The sequence below is a fragment of the Sebastes fasciatus genome, chromosome 8 (assembly GCF_043250625.1).
Source record: "Sebastes fasciatus isolate fSebFas1 chromosome 8, fSebFas1.pri, whole genome shotgun sequence".
NCBI lineage: Eukaryota > Metazoa > Chordata > Actinopteri > Perciformes > Sebastidae > Sebastes > Sebastes fasciatus.
In genome coordinates, this window is record NC_133802.1 from 31,450,186 (window position 1) to 31,457,908 (window position 7,723).

The 7,723-nt window shown below is 36.9% G+C and overlaps 1 long non-coding RNA gene across 2 annotated transcripts in view; it reads right to left on the reverse strand.

The window, feature by feature from the left end:
• LOC141773245 (uncharacterized) overlaps nt 1-7,723 on the reverse strand; it is a 237,809-nt gene that overhangs the window by 138,732 nt on the left and 91,354 nt on the right. The gene's annotated exons all lie outside the window — the stretch shown is intronic.

Sequence of the window (7,723 nt, forward strand, 5' to 3'; positions counted from 1 at the left end):
ATTTTCAGGCTAGTCCGATGATGAGTGTCTTTGTTGAACATTTCAGTGTGACGGCTGGTTTTGGTAAACTGGAACTGACCTTAAGAGAAGTCAAGACATCTAAAAATGTTGCCATAGCAACGCTAGACCGACTCTGACACAGTTGATGAGGGAGTGACTATAAGTGCGTCGCTGACCAAACAGTCAAGGACAAATAAATAAAAGGCTTCTGTGGGTTTTAGATAAATAACAGTTATTAAGTTTAAAAACAGAACTATTGGAGGTGCACTCTCACATTTTGTCACAAAATTTGCAGCCAACGGACGTCCTCCATCACCATCACATCTCTAAAACAGTTTGTTTTGTAAACTTTGAGCTGTGAAGGTTTCTGGCTGCTATAAAATAAGCATAAATAAGAGTGAATTTTAAAAAGTTATAAAAGTGGTCACATGATGCATTGACATGAAATAATCAGTCAATTATATAGTACGATATCAAGCTGATATGTTACATAAACATTTAGACATAATTATTACTGATAAATGAATGTGTAAGTTGCAATGTCCTGCTGTATTTGGGCTAGGTGGAATTATTCTTTAATCTATTTCATATCACAAACATCTAAAATAATGATTCACATTTTATAAGCTCATGAGATTATAATGTAATTGTGAAGTAACTAATAGCTGACAAATACATGTAGTGGAGTAAAAAGTAAAATATTTCCCTCTGAAATGTAGTGGAGTAGAAATTTTAATATATTTAATAACATTAATGATAGCGTCTTTCCACTGAGGGTAGGCCCTGGTGTTGTGCGTGCTGGCTCGCTGGAAGAGCTTACTGAGCCGTCGTTAATGTTATCAATTTAAATTTGTGGTAATTTAAAGTAATAATTCAACTTTATTCAACGGTTTTTGTTTCAAATGTTTGTATTAGGAAGCATGTGCATGTCAGAGATACAGACTTCTGTGGGGTGTGTATCATGCATCTTTTTTGGGGACAAAGTCAAAGTATGGAGACGACGCGGAGTCGAGTAAGAGCTTTTGGTGGGGGCAGTGTCATGGTGTGGGGCGGCATCTCCCTCACTGGCAAAACAAGGCTTGTCATCATTGAAGGCCATCTCAATGCAGGGAGATATCGGGATGAGAATCTGCAGCCAGTGGCGATCCCATATCTCCACAATCTGGGACCTAACTTCATCCTCCAAGATGACAACGCTCACCCCCACAGAGCCAGGGTTATCACAGACTACCTCCACAATGTGGGAGTAGAGAGAATGGAACGGCCTGCCAAGAGTCCACACCTCAACCCAATTCAACACTTGTGGGATCAGCTTGGGCATGCTGTACGTGTTAGTGACCAACACAACCACGCTGGCTGACCTGCAACGAATCCTGGTTGAGGAATGGAACGCCATCCCACAGCAACGTGTGACCAGGTTGGTGACCAGCATGAGGAGGAGGTGCCAGGCTGTTGTGGCTGCGTATGGATCTTCCACCGCAACTGAGGCTCCTGACGGTGTATTAAATGAATAAAGTGTAAAATAGCCAATATGTCTTATTTGTTCCTTGTTACTGATAGAGAGTTCAATCATCCAATCCATCAAACAACTCAAAACAAGAGTCAACACCAACAGGAGAATACACTGTTTACCATTGGCAGAGCATTTTGGCAAATTTTTCTTGGGCGCTCCCCACATAATCAGCTGTGCTGCTCATCCCACAAATGCATGATCCTTACAAGTGGGACATCATTGTGAAGGTAAATAAACAGGCTTTCCAACCATGTAAAATACAATGACAATTAGCATTGTAACAACAGAGAAATAATCCACCAAACACAAGTTTCCAAACTTTCTTTTTCCAGTTTATATCAACAAAAACAGACAATGTTAGGAACTAAGGGCAAAAAAAATAGAGACAAGCAAATACAAATAACATAAGTAGTTAAAGGGAAAAAAAAAAAATATTCAAAGGTTTTTATTGAGTTTTCAAACATGAACACGTGAGAGACTAGCCAACACACTAAATAAATAAATACAATTAATAATAATAAAAATATTATAAAGAATATACATTTTTAAAAAATGAAGCAAAAATAACTGATGGGTACAATACATATGTTTGGGTTTTTCAAACATTAACACTTTAATTCATCAATTTCACCTGTGTTTTTCCTACTATGACAAGTCAAAAAGGTTTATTCCTCCTGCTGGACCGTTTTAATCACCTTGGCTGAATCATTGCAAATTATGATTTGTGATATTGGGCTATATATATATATATATATATATAAATAACGTTGACTTGAGTTTACAGCCATGCTAGCGGCTCTGTGACGATGTTCTTTGGCACAGTGGTGCTTTGAGCTAAGTGCTAACTTGCTTACGTGTTTACAGTGATGTTTAGCAGGTATAACGTTTATCATTGTCACCTGTCATCTTAGTTTAGCGTGTTAACATACTAACATTTGCTAATAAGCACCAAATACAACTGAGGTGAGTGTATTTGGTCATAAAAACACAAATGTCCGTAAAAAAGTGTCATGACAATTCTTCCTTTAGTTGTTGAGATATTATTAAAGTGGTGAACCAGCGGACTGATGTTGTCACTCCTGGAGCCCCGCTGGTAGCGACGCTAAGAAGCCACCTGACCTCACAGTTTTAAATATGTTTTTGTTCAAGCTTTAGTGGAAAAGGTTGTTATTTTAAGTCACAGTAATATTTTGATACATTTCATTGTGGATTTAGGGAATCAAACCTGTGAATTATGAGACGCTCACATGATCTAATTTTACTTCTTGATGCTGCTATTTTTCTCCACTTCTCTCGTTGACATGATGGTCTGTGCTGATTAAACACTTTCAAAATGTAGTCGTATTAATGGCACAGCGCTGGACTGGTTTACCTTCTACCCTACAGACTGAACTATAATTCACCTTCATGATTATTATTTTTATTGTTGGTGTTGCATACTTCATTTTCTAGCATTGCGTTATTTTTAGTTTTTTTACTTGACCTCTTCGACCTAGATCGTCTCTTGAGATCGACATTATCTTGAGAACTTCCTTCAAAATGACAACGCCATTCTATTGAACAATTCACCGTGAGAGAAAGGAGAGGAATGAAGTAGAGTTGCAACGATTAATCAATTGAGTAGTTGTCAACTGTTAAATTAATCACCAAATATTTAGATTTTAGTCATTTTTAATGAAAACAAAAAGTGAAAAATCTCTGATTCCAGCTTCTTAAATGTGAATATTTTCTGGTTTCTTTCCTCCTCTGTGACAGTAAACTGAACATCTTTGAGTTGTGGACAAAATAAGACATTTGAGGACGTCATCTTGGGCTTTGGGAAACACTGATTGACATTTTTAACCATTTTCTGACTTTTTATAGACCAAACAACTAATCGATTAATAGAGTAAATAATCTACAGATTAATCGACGTTGAAAGTAATCGTTAGTTGCAGCCTTATAGGTCACATATGCGCAAATTAACACGTCTCTCATTCACTTCCATTCTATAAAAGCGAATGGGCGAAAAGACTTCCAGTTGCGAAGCAAATTTCCATCTTCGGATTCGCTTTGATTTGAACTTTGATGAACTTTCAGGTGAATATCGTGGGCGGTAGCCGGCGATGGTGACTCACGCTTCAGTAGGCAGTATATTTTTGACATCATTGGGCAAAAATTCCATAATAACATTTCAACATATTGTAATTCAAGTGTTCTGAGAGATAACTAGACTTCTGCTCCTCCTCATGGCTCTGTTTTCAGGCTTTAAAAAATCTTATTTTACAGCTAAACCGTGCACTACAAGATCATTCTGAAAACATTTGAGGAGAGAAATACGCATTACAGTAATAAAATATTGATTCATATTTCATCAGCGCTGCCTAGTTTGACTGTTTGGTCGGAGTTCGCGAGTGATTGACAGCTGGCTCTCATAGACAGCAGATGGACAGCAGACCTCAGATCAGCTCTTACTGCTTGTTTTCCTCCGGTCTGTGAAATCTTGCAGATGCCGTTAAAAGCACCAGAGGACACCGGAGGACACAGAAGAACATGATCTTTTTCAGGTTACCTGTTTCATGTACTACTGTCACGATATAGTGACCACTTTATAAAAATGACTTTTTTTAATCATATTTGCTCCAATCTCGCCTACTGATGCTTTAACTTAAAGAAGAATATGCATTTTTTTTTTAAAAGAAAAAAGCACCATTATTTTTAAAGCCTTGACTATTTTGTTTTTCACAACAATGCTTATCCAGGAAGTCAAGACCCCGCCCCTCCCCACAGCACTGTGGGTAAGCCCAAAGACAGTAAATAGGTCACATATCTGAATATCACATGACCAACCTATTAATGTGTTCACTTATTGTCAGGGTAAAATATATTGTCTTAACTATTTGGTGTTTTCCTGCACTGAAAAACTTAGTGATGATTGTATTGCTCCAGTTAAGATGTGTTATTTAATTGTATTATATTATTATTTATTTAATTACTGTAGTTATAGCTGCGGTTTCAATAAAATCGCAGCACAAATGATGTGAACTCTGTGACCCCTCATGCATGCAGTACTGTAGTTCCTATCAGAGGAGGTAGAGTTGAACCTTTTGTGTGTTGTTTGCTGACACAGTTTAACAGTTTAAAATAGTTCACTGGCTGACTGAAGGATGGGAAGCAGGTTTCTTTTACTGTCAGCCTGCAGCTCGAGCCAAAAAGGGTTTCTCTTCTGTACAATCACTTCCTGTTTTCACCAGAACTACTAGACCACCAAGACTCAGCGTACAAGTGAAGGATTAACACCTGCAGACCAAACTGACAAACATTACGCACTGTAATGTTTTTATTTACTGCGAGATGTGTCTTCTTGCTATAAGACGCAGTCTGACGTAGATATCAAGTCAAAGAACGATGTGCATCAAATAGCTGAGTAGTTGCAATGTCATGCTGTTGTTGATGTTGGGCCCCTGCATTTCCTCTTTCTGCGGTACTATTGCTGTGGTTTGTGTTCCACTTCCATCAGATGGGTTACATTGTTCACTTCTTGCTGCCAAACAGCATTTGCCACTTGTCTTATGGTTACCAGATGACACCTAGATAAATGAAGGCTGGCAGAAAAGTGCAGTTCATTGTGGTTAACTGGGAACGTTAGGGGTCGTCTGAACACTTGAACTCACAAAGCATTTGCCATTTTTTAAAATTTCTACTGGCTCATATATATATATAGGAAACAGTTCACAAAATAGTGTATTTATTTTACGAATTTACACGTTGGACCTGCATTTAACATTTCTCAGTCACAATAAAAGTATAAAAAGAGAACCGTCACGTTGCAGAGGGCTCGACTTTACTAATAAGTGACACTATAGTACCTGGAAATACTTAACCTCCGTCTGACTTACAAGAATTTTGAAAGTAGGACCTCTGCTCTATTTTGGGTCACGCTTGTGTGAAGCTCACAATGGTGTCACTGACTAATTAATGAAGCTTTCTGAGTTTCATGACGATGAACACGATGTCCTTAAAGTGTGAGATTAAAGTGGCAAAATGAGATCAGTGCTGCAACAAAAAATATATTTTCATTATTGATTAATCAGCTACTTTTTATTGATTAATCTAATCATTTTGTCCATATAATAAGTGACGAGGCTCATTCTAATTTGCTTGTTTTATCCGACCAACAGTCCAAATCCAGCGGAGGAATCTAACAACCTTTACTCAAGTACTGTTCTTAAAATTAGCAATACTTGTACTTTATTTGAGGCCACTTTATACTTCTACTCCACTACATTTCAGAGGGAAATATTTAACTTTTTACTCCACTGCATGCATTAGTCAGTTATTTTGTCAGATACTTTACATATAAAGATTTTACTTACTAAACATCTGATGAGCTTATAAAATATGAATCATTATTTGACATGTTAGTGATATAAAATAGATACAAAAAATAATTACACCTAGACCCAATACATTGCAACTTACATATGAGTCAGTAATAATAATGCAAACATGTATTATATAATATTATTACACGGCTTTGCTGAATACTCGATTCTGATTGGTCAATCACGGCGTTCTGCGGTCTGTTATTTCATTATAGCAGACTGTTGCTATGTATAACAGACCGTTGCTACGTATAACAGACCGTTACTATGTATAACAGACCGTTGCTATGTATAACAGACCGTTGCTATGGGCGCAGTTCTGATGTCGGACTCTGGAGGACCGTTTTTGTATAAAATTATTGATTTCTTAAGTAGGTAGCTGTGTAATAAGCGGGATATTGTACAGCTAGCGGGTCATTGTTGTGAGAGAGACGCCTTCGGCATCGCCCTGTCGGGGTTTATTTCACAACAATGACTGGCTCGTTGTACATTATCCCTTACATATAACACATTACAGGAACAATTTATTTCTTCATTGAGTACTTTTTCTGTAAAGTACATTTTGCCCATAATAGGCTAATAATAGTCCAGCATAATAGATTTCTGCTTTTGCTTAGCTGACGTGTTCAAAACCAGACTTTCACTTGTCACAGAGAGAGTTTATTTTATTCATTTATTTTTTTACATTGTGGTACTTTTACTCGCAGGATCTGAATACTTCCTCCTCTGCTGTCCAAAACCCAAAGATATAAATTATCATATAAAGACATAGGCCATATAGGCGGTCGCCTAGGGTGTCATATTCTGGCGCTGGTCGCCCTCTAAAAGAAAGTTTAATTAAAAAAAATTATAATAATTAAAGTGCAGGTGGGTGCCCTTCCTCATTTTCTGCAAAGGTAACAAATAAACAAAAAAAAAAAATTAAATAAATACACCTCACACTTTTTCCATCTTCCTGGCCGCACTTATTTGTTACAGCATCTAAACTGATTGGATCACCAAAGATCACCACAGTTACAGGACATTTACACCACTCGCTGCAGGAAGAAAGCACTTTGTGTCATGCAGGACGCAAGTCATCCAGCATATAGTCTTTTCTCTTATCTCCCTTCAGGGAAGCGCCTACAGAGCAATAGAGCTCGGACCTCTCGCCTCGGAGACAGTTTTTACCCTCAGGCGGTCGGACTACTGAACAATAGCGCTAAATGAATGCAGAGCTGTGGATTGTTTTTTATGGATGTTTTTTTATGGTTTTTATGGGTTTTTTTTAAATAATTTTTATTATCAGGTATTGTCTTATTTATTGTAGTATTTATCTAGTGTACTATTTATAGATTTTAAGGGCTGAGAGAGAGCCACGGTAAAATACATTTCATTGCATTTCATTGTACTTTTGAATGAGTATGACAAATAAACTTGAAACTTAATAAAAGTGTAAATTGTAGTGAAACTGACTAAGCCAACAATATCAGGGACCAAATGTTTATTTAAATTATAATAAATACATTTATTTATGAAAATAAACATTTTCTTTGTTGTCTTAAAACCATTGTGAATGTCATTTGTGTTACGGTTTATGGTTAGGATTCTAGGGGGTTGAAACCTAACCAAAGGGGGGATCTTGCCTATAGGGCACCAAAATTGCCAGAGCCGGCCCTGTATAAAGAGCATTATGACTCATTATGATGAGTCTTTTGATTGCTTTCTTGAACTATGTGAGTAAAAGATGAATAAATAAAAATTGGATTAAAATAATATATTTTTTATTTGTCATTATTTTTTTTATTTTATTTTATGTTTCTTTTCTGTATGTGGGATTGGTATGTTCGTGAATCTGTCTGTAGAA